The following is a 12,505-nucleotide window of genomic DNA, read 5'->3' on the forward strand; positions in this document are numbered from 1 at the left end:
AAACTCCCCCAGGATTGTTGTTAGTTGGACTACACCCGTTGTTTTGGACAAGCCATGGATTGATGTTTGTTGGTGGTGGGGGAGTATAAACTTTACCATTCTGTTTGGGAACCGCCTATAATGTGTGTAGCATGGAAAATATCAAGATCTCTTGGTTGTTATGTTGATAATGGAAGTATGCCACTCAAAATATTATTTATCTCTGTTTCAAAACTCGAGTTCTGGCACCTCTGCAAATCCCTGCTTCCCTCTGCGAGGGGCCTATCTATTTACTTTTATGTTGAGTCATCACCCTCTTATTAAAAAGCACCAGTTGGAGAGCACCGCTATCATTCGCATGCATTGCTATTAATTTACATTGAGTATGACTGTGACTAGATCTCTTTTACCATGAATTACAATGACTAGTTAGTTCTTGATCTTGAGGGGTGCTCTGCATTTATGTTTTGCGGTCTCAGAAAGGGCTAGCGAGATACCATCTTGTTATATCATGTTATGATTGTTTTGAGAAAGTGTTGTCATCCGAGATTTATTATTATTGCTCACTAGTTGATTATGCCATTGATATGAGTAAACATGAGACCTAAATGTTATTGTGAATATGGTTAGTTCATAATTTTTGCTGAAAACTTGAATGTTGGCTTTACATATTTGCAATAGCAAGATCAAACAGAGTTTGTAAAAGTTTTTCTTTATCACTTTCAGTTTGTCAACTGAATTGCTTGAGGACAAGCAAAGGTTTAAGCTTGGGGGAGTTGATACGTCTCTAACGTATCTACTTTTCCAAACACTTTTGCCCTTGTTTTGGACTCTAACTTGCATGATTTGAATGGAACTAACCCGGACTGACGCTATTTTCAGCAGAACTGCCATGGTGTTATTTTTGTGCAGAAATAAAAGTTCTTGAAATGACCTGAAAATCCACGAAGACACGTTTTGGAATTAATAAAAAATACTGGCGAAAGAATCAGCATCATGGGGCCCACACCCTGTCTATGAGGGTGTCGGTCGCGCCCCCCTGGGGCGCGCCCCTGCCTCGTGGGCCCCCTGGGACTCCACCGACCTCAACCCCAACTCCATATATTCACTTTTGGGGGAAAATAGGGAGAAGGATTCATCGCGTTTTACGATACGGAGCCGCCCCCAAGCCCTAGTCTTCCTCGGGAGGGCTAATCTGGAGTCCGTTCAAGGCTCTGGAGAGGGGAATCCGTTACCATCGTCATCATCAACCATCCTCCATCACCAATTTCATGATGCTCACTGCCGTGCATGAGTAATATCATCGTAGGCTTGTTGGACGGTCATGGGTTGGATGAGATTTACCATGTGATCGAGTTATTTTTGTTAGGGTTTGATCCCTAGTATCCATTATGTTCTAAGATTGATGTTGCTATGACTTTGCTATGCTTAATGCTTGTCACTAGGGCCCAAGTGCCATGATTTCAGATCTGAACCTATTATGTTTTCATGAATATATGTGAGTTCTTGATCCTATCTTGCAAGTCAATAGTCACCTACTATGTGTTATGATCCAGCAACCCCGAAGTGACAATAATCGGGTCCACTCTCGGTGAGGACCATAGTTTGAGGAGTTCATGTATTCACTAAGTGTTAATGCTTTGGTCCAGTACTCTATTAAAAGGAGGCCTTAATATCCCTTAGTTTCCAATAGGACCCCGCTGCCACGGGAGGGTAGGACAAAAGATGCCATGCAAGTTCTTTTCCATAAGCATGTATGACTATATTCGGAATACATGCCTACATTACATTGATGAACTGGAGCTAGTTCTGTGTCACACTATGTTATAACTGTTGCATGAGGAATCGCATCTGACATAATTATCCATCATTGATCCATTGCCTACGAGCTTTTCACATATTGATCTTTGCTTAGTTACTTTTCCGTTGCCACTTTTACAATTGCTACAAAAACTACTACTGTTACTTTTGCCACCGTTACCGTTACTTCCATACTACTTTGCTACTAAATACTTTGCTGCAGATATTAAGTCTTTCAGGTGTGGTTGAATTGACAACTCAACTGCTAATACTTCAGAATATTCTTTGGCTCCCCTTGTGTCGAATCAATAAATTTGGGTTGAATACTCTACCCTCAAAAACTGTAGTGATCCCTTATACTTGTGGGTTACCAACTGCCTCACTTGTTCAAATGTCTTTACAGTACAGTGGTTATAGTGTCATAGCGGCGGAGACGCTGGTGGTCGCGTAAGGTTATCCACACAATGCTTCGCTTTTACTGGATCGATTTTCTCCTTAAGATCTGGACGTTTCGGTGCAAGCTAGCGTTTCACATCGGTAGCCACGATGTCATTGTTTTCCTCCTCAGTCATGTCGTAGGGTCTCTTCACAGGAGCCTTCTTGGCACTTGGACCTGCTATAGATTTCTTCGTAGTTAAAGAACTACTAGCCGCCGGAGCGGTGGCGGGTCTCTTCCTCCGGTGCTAAGGCGATGGAGAAGGCGGAGTCAGCTGACGTGGCGGAGGAGGTGGAGTCCGCTGACATGGCAGAGGAGGCGGAGACAGCTGAGGCGGTGGAGTGTGCTGATGCGGTGGTGAAGCCTGAGGCAGCGGAGATAGAGCTGGACTGTGAGGAGTCTGCTGAGGGGCCTCCTCCGGCTGAGTCTGCTGACATGGTGTCCATTGTGGAAACACTATATTTCCTTTCACCATAGAATGGTAGTCCTTACGGCAGCTCCCAGATGAGTCTCCCCTTCACCTGTAGGGTACATAAGGTCCAGCCCCTCAAATCCGTTGGTAACTTCATCCACCTCGACAACAATATAGCCATCTGGAATCAGATCCAATGCCAAGTTCCATCAGGTCCACGAGGTAAGGCGTAGACAACCTCCACCTTCAAGGTTATGTTCATGCATTTGTCAATTAGCCCACAATGTTCCCTCTCCTTGATATCATCCATGGGGTAGCGAGGAGTCGTGATATCAAGCCGAACTAGCTTCGAGGAAGCCACACTGCTTTTCTGCTGAGATGGTGGGGTAGCTTCATGGGCAGTATCAAATGAAGGATCTTTGTGCTGCTGAGTAGCTCGCTAACTGGTAAGTGCCTCTAGTCCCTTCTCAACTCTAATCTTTCTTCTAGCTTCTCCATCCGGTCTTCTTCCTCTTTCTTCTTTCTCCCGCGGCTTCTATAAGTGGCACTGCTGCCGGTAAACCCACGCTTCCACAGAACGGATCCTGATGTGCCTCGTGTTCATCCAGGGTGTCAGGATTCCCGAGGGCGCGTGCCAGCTCATCCTTCTCTCCGTCGGGATGGAAGGTCCCTTCCTACACGGACTTAATTGCTTCCTGAATCTGTTTGACGGGTGTTGCCAGTTGAGCTTTCATATAAACACACTTCCCTGTTTCTGGGTGCAAAGTTCCCCCATGCCCGAAGAACCAAGTCCTTCCCCGTTCGGGCCAGTTCAATGTCACTGGTTCGATCCCTTTATCAAGTAGGTCGTTCTCAGCTTTGTCCCATGTGCCGGCCAACCTTGTAGCCACCTGACCCCATAACATGGTGATATTGCTTCTTTGCAGCATTTTGCTTATTTACGGAGGACCTTTTCTTAGCTTTCTCCGATTTCTTGTACACCACAAATGTGGGCCAGTGATCTTTTATCTTCACATATTGATCGGTGAATTCTGGAGTCTCCTCCTTCTCGAAAAACTCATTCAATCTTTTCTTCCAGTTCTTGAATTGTTCGGCCATCTTCTTAAGAGCCAATGCCTTGACTTTTCGCTCTATAACTGGGTTATTTGGATCCTCCTTTGGCGGTAGACTAAAATTTGTCATGAGCAAGTTCCAAAGCTCATCTTTCTGTCTATCCTCGACATAAGAAACTTTAATGTCATTCTTCTTATTCCATTCTTGGATGCTGATCGGGATGCTGTCCCTAACAACAACTCCGCACTGATGTATAAATCGATCTGAGGACCGCTTGGGAAGAGTTGGTTTGCCATCTTTAGTGACTTCTTCGATCGTGAACCTTCCATTCTCGCCCAACCTTTTCTTCGGGCCTTTTCTCCTTACAGAAGGTTGGCTCAATCCGAAGGGCTAAAAGAAGAAAGAAGCGTTAATATATGTACATACAAAAAACAATTAATGCATCTAGTCAGTACATGCTTAATTAATATATATATACCTCGCTAGGCTTTGCAACAGTTAAGGCTTCATCACCGACGGAACCGTCATCTCCTCCCCCCATTCGATCACCGGAGTCTTCATCCTATCTTCCCTCACCATTGGTGTCGTTGAGAAACAACAACGTGATATCACCACCTCCGTCGCGGATTATATCCCCCAACATCTCTTCTTGTTCTGAGTCTCTGTTGTGTTCCATAGTTTTTGCAAATATTACAACATGGCAATATACAACCATGAGAGATGGATTAGTGGCAAACATAGACCTAATCACAACAAGGAATTATATGCATATGAGCAATGGATTACTAGCATACATCATGCAAAGTTGACAAGTTTTATAACAATCAGTTTCAGACTTAGCAGTTTTTCAGCAAGTGTAAAACAAAGTTTATTCATGTGGATCGATCCGGCCGACTCCTCCGGCAATCATTGGGGCCTCCTCCAGCAATCGTCGGGGTCTCCTCCAGCAATCGTCGAGGACTCCTCCTCCCTCATGCCAAAGTTATATCCAAGTTATCGGGGTTATCTTTTAACGACCCCCCTCATGTCGAAGTCAATGAACAACATGAAAATTTCTAAGTCAATGAACAACTCTGAAAACTTTGCGTACCGCCTCTCTCATGCCTGTCCGACGTGCAAATCATGTTTTCATATGCCTCAAAATCAAAGTTATCATGGTTATGTTTTAACGACCCCCCTCATGTCGAAGTTACGACGATATTTGTGCAAGATGGATACAAGATTTATAAACAAGATGAATACACAACTCGACAAATGAACCAACCATCATCCTATGAACAAAACTCAACCTATAACAAATTGACACCTTTTGTCGAACAACGCAGGGACGATCAGGGACCAACTCCACAGAGATGCAACACCACAACATGTGATTCCAACAAGTGAAAATTTAAGCAAACCCAAGTATGCCACTAGATAGAATGGAATATTTTAGTTGAAATGGACCTAAAGATCATGGCAAATGGATGCCCAGAACTCAAATGATGATCAAAGCAATATGCAATGCAAATCTTCCCATTATAGCTAGATAACAATTTGAAAGCAAGATTTGAACATGACACAAAATTTCTACATGGCAATAAATGGCATGACATGAATGTACATGTAACACATGGCAAAACATGCTGACTGGAATAATTCAAATGACCCCTAGATCAATGGCAATCATCATGACAAGTTGACAAGTATTAACAGATTTTTAGACTTGGTGATATTTGCAGTGGCAGAAAATAGATTCATGATGCAACCTTTGAGGCAAGTAAAATATATGCTACAACAGTTTTTCATGGAAGCAAAGAGCGTGGAACGCATGTAATAATTACCCTCAACAAAACACCCTTACTGATCATGATCCAAAGATGCACAAATTTGTCGCAAACCTCAAGGCAAAATGCAAAGTATTAATACTGTCAGTTTCAGACTTAAGAGAAAAATGGCATGGCATGGCAGAAATGAATAGATAGCAAGTTTACAAGCTTGTAGCACTCACTACAGGTCCTAACATGGCATGAACTAAAATCTACTAGCAAGATGACATCAAAATGCTCGTACTTCAAGTTCAATGATTGCCCAAAAGATGATTGCATTAAAACATACAAAAAGACAAAATGAACTCTAATGCAAAAATGACATGTTACAAACTTGCTCAATTGACAGAATGGATGCCACAGATGGATTTGTGGGATTTTACTACCCCAAGTTCATATATAATATGCATAGGTTCCTATATAAAAAATGCCCACAATTGCATTTGCAAAATACTGCCTAAAAACAAAGGTTCCTATATGAACCTTGGAGCAGTGGCAGCAGGGGGCCTTGGGGAAGGGGGAACTCACTGGGGGCGCGACGATGGAGCTGGAGGCTGGCGACGAGAAACAGGCTCTGGGGCACGCGGCGACGGGGAGGAGGTCTGGCGACGAGCAAGGAGCGGGCTCGGGGCCGGCGATGAGGAACGGGCTCGGGGGTGCCGGCAACAGGGAGGAGGGCGCGTGGGGAGGTCCAACGACGGCGATAGTGATGTTGGGGTAGGGCGTGGCGAGGGCGTCGGTGACGGAGGGGACGGCTCGGAGGCGACGGCTATCTCCTGCGTAGCAGCCTGGTTGTGTCGTGCTGTGGTTTGTCATCGAGGGAGAGAATGGGAGAGAGTGGGGGAGGATTTCTAAGTGTTACTTATATACCCCACCCTTTAGTCCCGGTAGGTGGCTCCAACCGGGACTAAAGGCCCCCCTTTAGTCCCTGTCCGAGCCGCCAACCGGGAGTAAAGGTGAATTTCACCAGCCTAAAAGGCGCGAAACCCAGGCACTTAGTCCCGGTTGGTGGCTCGGACCTGGACTAAAGGGGGCCTTTAGTCCCAGTTGTAGCCACCAATCGGGACTAAAGGGTTGGTCCTGGCATAGACGAGGGGTGGTGGGAGTTAGTCCCACCTCGCCAAGCGAGAGGCGCTCGCACCGGTTTATAAGCCCGTTGCGGGTACCTTGGCAAGTTCTTCTCAAAGCATAGCTCATCCTCTAAGTTGGCCCCTCTCTGCCATGTGGGGCCTACTGAGAGCAGATATTTGTGCCCCACGGGCCTACATCCTGGCCCATATATAGTTGGGTTTCTAGTCGTATGCAGGCCATGGTGTGTGAATTCTCCTGCTGGTGGGCAGGCATTTTTTGGTTTTAGACCTTTTTAGAATATTTTAGTTTTAGTTTTCTTTTAAACAGATTCAAAAACAGTAGCATACATGCCTATTTTCATTTAAGTCCTTTTGCTATTAAAGTTTTTAACAAAAAATACTTTATGAAAATTTTAGTTGCATAAATTTTGTATAATTTTAAGTTAATATTATTTTGATCATAACTAGAGTTTTATAAAAGCCTTTTAGTTACTTTTCATGCATTGTGGATGTTAGTTTTCATTTAATTCATTTTGCTATTTTTCATGCATTTAATGATTTTTTTGAGCTAAATGACCCTGAAATTGAAAAGCACTACAAATGAACTCTGAAAAGGTTGAAACTTGGCATGGTATCATAATTTCACCCACATAGCATGTGCTAAGAAGTTGAGAGGGTTACGGCAAAAACTGGATGCACTTCATGTACAAACTGGACAATCTCTTTCGAAGTATCAGGGTTTCAGATGAAATCTCATCTATTACAAAGGGATTTTATTTTTTAACTTATTTTAACTCCAGACTTTTTGTGCGTTCAATATGCACCATTCAAAGGCACATCATCAATTTTCAACCCTTCTCTAACTTCATTTGCTATTTTTCATGCATTTAATGATTTTGTTAGCTAAATGACCTTGAAATTGAAAAGCACTACAAATGAACTCTGGAAAGGTTGAAACTTGGCATGGTATCATAATTTCACACACATATCATGTGCTAAAAAGTTTCAAGGGTTACGGCAAAAACTGGATGCACTTCATGTACAAAATTGGACAATCTCTTTCGAAGTATCAGGTTTCAGACGAGAACTCATCTATTACAAAGGGATTTCATTTTTTAACTTATTTTAACTCCAAACTTTTGTGTGTTCAATATGCACCATTCAAAGGCACATCATCAACTTTCAACCCTGTTCTGACTTCATTTGCTATTTTTCATGCATTTAATGAATTTTTGAGCTAAATGACCCTGAAAATGGAAAACACTACAAATGAACTCTAAAAAGGTTGAAACTTGGCATGGTATCATAATTTCACCCACATAGCATGTGATAAATAGTTGATAGGGTTATGGAAAAAATTGGATGCACTTCGTGTACAAACTGGACAATCTCTTTTGAAGTATTAGGGTTTCGGGTGAAAACTCATCTATTACAAAGTGATTTACTTTTTAACATGTAAATACAGTGATATTCTAGATCAAAGCCATCATCAGAATAGTTGTGGAGCCGTAACCATGGATAATATTCACTTTTTCTTCGTGTGTGTCCCTTGCTTATTGCGCCATAACAATGGATAATCTTCATCATTTAACAGGATCCTTGAGTCAGTCTTCACTATGAAGGGAGGAATTTCATGAAATTTTTCATAATGTTTAGACATGTCTCTCTTGTCCTCCACTCCCACGATGTTTCTTTTCCCTGAAGGAACTATGTGGCACTTTGGCTCATTGTATGATGTATTCACTTCCTTATCTTTCCTTTTTCTCCGCTTGGTAAACATGTCCTTCACATAGAAAACTTGCACCACATCATTGGCTAGGACGAATGGTTTGTTTGTGTAGCCAAGATTGTTGAGATCCACTATTGTCATTCCGTACTACGGGTCTACCTGTACCCCACCTCCTGTCAGATTGACCCATTTGCACCGAAACAAAGGGACCTTAAATTCACGCCCATAGTCAAGTTCTCATATGTCCTCTATGTAACCATAATATGTGTCATTTGCCCTATTGGTGTTTGCTGCATCAAAGCGGACACCACTGTTTTGGTTGGTGCTCTTTTTATCTTGGGCGATCATGTAAAACGTATTCCCATTTATCTCGTACCCTTGGTAAGTCAATACAGTTGAAGATGGTGTCCTGGCCAACAAGTACAAATCATCTCCAACAATGTTGTTGCCCATGAGATGTGTTTGTGACCAACCGCCAAAAGTCCTGATGTGTTCACGTGTAATCCAGTTGTCAGACTGCTCCGGGTGTTTGGAGCATAGATTATTCTTGCGTTCATTGATATATGGGGCCATCAAGGTATAATTCTGTAGAACTGTGTACTGTGCTTGTGCCCAAGAATGCCCATCCCTACATATTATTGAATCCGCTCCTAGCGTGCCTTTTCCACTCAATCTCCCCTCATGCTGCGATTTAGGAACACCAATCGTCTTAAGGTCAGGAATAAAGTCAACACAAAACCCAATGTCCTCCTCTGTTTGATGGCTCGTGGAGATGCTTCCTTTTGGCCTAGCGCGGTTACAGACATATTTCTTTAAGACTCCCATGAACCTCTCAAAGGGGAACATATTGTGTAGAAATACAGGACCTAGAATGGCAATCTCGTCGACTAGGTGAACTAGGACGTGCGTCATAACGTTGAAAAAGGATGGTGGGAACACCAACACGAATCTGAAAAGACATTGGACCAAATCATTCTATAACCCTGGTAGGATTTTTGGATCGATTACCTTCTGAGAAATTGCATTGAGGAATGCACATAGCTTCAGAATGGCTAATCGAACATTTTCTGGTAGAAGCCCCCTCAATGGAACCAGAAGCAGTTGCATCATAATCACGTGGTAGCATGAGACTTTAGGTTCTGGAATTTTTTTTCTTTGCCATATTTATTATTCCCTTTATATCCGACGAGAAGACAGACGTGGCCTTGATACTAAGCAGGCATTCAAAAAAGATTTCCTTCTCTACTTTGGCAAGAGCATAGGTGGCAGGACCTTGATACTGCTTTGGATGCATGCCATCTTTTTCGTTCACATGTTGCTGGTCCTCCCGTGCCTTGGGTGTATCTTTTGTCTTCCCATACACGCCCAAGAAGCCTAGCAGGTTCAGGCAGACATTCTTCGTCACGTGCATCACATCGATTGCAGAGCGGACCTCTAGGTATTTCCAATAGGGTAGGTCCCAAAATATAGATTTCTTCTTTCACATGGGTGCGTGTCCCTCGGTGTCATTCAGAACAGATTGTCCGCTAGGACCCTTTCCAAAGATTATTTGTAAATCCTTGACTATATCAAGTATATCATCACCACTACGGAGGACATGCCTCTTTTGGTGATCTGCCTCACCTTTGAAATGCTTTCCTTTCTTTCTTTAGGCATGCTTGGTCGGAAGAAATCGACAATGTCCCAGGTACACATTCTTCTTGCATTTGTTCAAATATATACTTTCAGTCTCATCTAAACAATGCGTGCATGCGTGGTATCCCTTGTTTGTCTATCCTGAAAGGTTACTAAGAGCATGTCAATCATTGATGGTTACAAACAACAACACTCGAAGGTCAAATTCCTGCTGTTTGTGGTCATCCCACACACATACACCTTTTTTAGCCCAAAGTTGTAAAATTTCTTCAACTAATGGCCTTAGGTTCACATCAATGTCATTGTCAGGTTACTTAGGGCCTTGGATGAGCACTGGCATCATAATGAACTTCTGCTTCATGCACAACCAAGGAGGAAGGTTATATATATATATATATATATATATATATATATATATATATATATATATATATATATATATATAGTCACGGGCCAGGTGCTATGATTGATGCTTTGCTCCCCAAAAGGATTAATGCCATCTGCACTTAAACCAAACCATAAGTTCCTTGCGTCACCTGCAAACTCCGGCCACTTTCTCTGGATTTTTCTCGACTCTGACCCATCAGCGGTACTCTGAACTTCCCATCTTACAGTCTTCTTTGTGTCATCGCAACAACTTGGCATGCTCTTTGTTTTTGAACAGACGTTTCAACCGTGGTATTATAGGAGCATACCACATCACCTTGGCAGAAACCCTCTTCCTGGGGCGCTCGTCCTCAACATCACCAGGGTCATCTCGTCTGATCTTATACCGCAATGTACTGCATAACGGGCATGTGTTCAAATTCTCGTACTCACCATGGTAGAGGATGCAGTCATTAGGGCATGCATGTATATTCTGCACCTCTAATCCTAGAGGGCATATAACCTTCTTTGCTTCGTACGTACTGTCAGGCAATTCGTTATCCTTTAGAAGCTTCTTCTTCATTATTTTCAGTAGCGAACCAAATCCCTTGTCAGATACACCATTGTCTGCCTTCCATTGCAGCAATTCCAGTGTGGTACCGAGCTTTGTGTTGTCATCTTCGCAATTTGGGTACAATCGTTTTTTGTGATCCTCTAACATGTGTTTGAACCTCAACTTCTCCCTTTCACTTTTGCATCCTCTCTGTGCATCAACAATGACCCGCTGAAGATCATCATCACGCACATCTGGTGCCTCTTGATCTTCAGCTTCCGCCGTTGCAGTATCACCATATTCAGGGAACATAGGATAGTTGTTATCATCCTCTTCTTCTTCATTGTCTTCCATCATAACCCATCTTTCTCCGTCCTTGGTCCAAACATTATAGTGTGGCATGAAACCCTTCTCAAGCAGGTGGAAGTGAAGGGTTTTCATGGAAGAGTGATCCTTCGTATTCCTACAGACAGTACATGAACAATACATAAAACCATTCTTCTTGTTTGCCTCAGCCACATCGAGAAAATTATGCAGGCCTGTAATGTACTTAGAGGTGCATCGGTCACCGTACATCCATTGTCGGTTCATCTGCATGCATTATATAATTAAGCAAATCAAAAACCATTACAGAACATCATGAATAGAGAAATGACCAAATTAATATAAGTTCATCATCACAATAAAACCAAAGTATAGTAGTGATCAAACATTATTACTGTCGGGACCCCGATTCTAAGTCACACCGATCTAGCATGTAACACCTCATATCACTTTGCGGCCTCACGCACGGTATTCCCACGGGTGTCGCCTTACCATGGCCCGGGACCGTTTGCGCCTTTTGGCTCACGTATATGATAGTATCGCTAGCATCCATATGACAGAGAACCCAGGCCCACATGACTAGTCATGAACCCGAAGTGGCACTAACTTACGGGGACAGGCAGCCTTCAAGCATAACATCCGTGACGAGTGGCTTGCCCAGCACCTTGGACAGGAAAAGCCGAAATCTATGGCAGCCCTCACGACACTCATGACCCGCTTTTGCGCGGGAGAAGACAGTTGGCTGGCTCGTAGCAATAACATGACCAAGAGCCCTGGTAATTCGAATACCAAGGACATCAATGGAAGGTCGCATCGCAACAAGCACAAGCACCACATTAACATCGACAACGCTGAAGATACGGCAATTAATGCCGGATTCAGAGGCTCTAAGCCCGGTCAGCGGAAAAAGCCATTTAAGAGGAACACTCTGGGCCCGTACAGTTTGGACCGTATACTCGATCGCTCGTGCCAGATACATGGCACCCCTGAAAAACCAGCCAATCACACCAACAGGGATTGTTGGGTGTTCAAGCAGGCCAGCAAGTTAAATGCCAAAAATAGAGACAAGGGGCTGCACAGCGACGAGGACGAAGAGCCCCGGCCGCCGAACAATAGTGGATAGAAGGGCTTCCCCCCCACAAGTGCGGACGGTGAACATGATATACGCAACCCACATCCCCAAAAGGGAGCGGAAGCGTGCACTCAGGGACGTATACGCATTGGAGCCAGTCGCCCCAAAGTTCAACCCATGGTCCTCCTGCCCGATCACTTTTGATCGAAGGGACCACCCCACTAGCATCTGCCATGGCGGATTCGCCGCATTGGTTCTAGACCCAATC

Source organism: Triticum aestivum, chromosome 6A (assembly GCF_018294505.1).
Source record: "Triticum aestivum cultivar Chinese Spring chromosome 6A, IWGSC CS RefSeq v2.1, whole genome shotgun sequence".
NCBI classification, from domain to species: Eukaryota; Viridiplantae; Streptophyta; class Magnoliopsida; order Poales; family Poaceae; genus Triticum; species Triticum aestivum.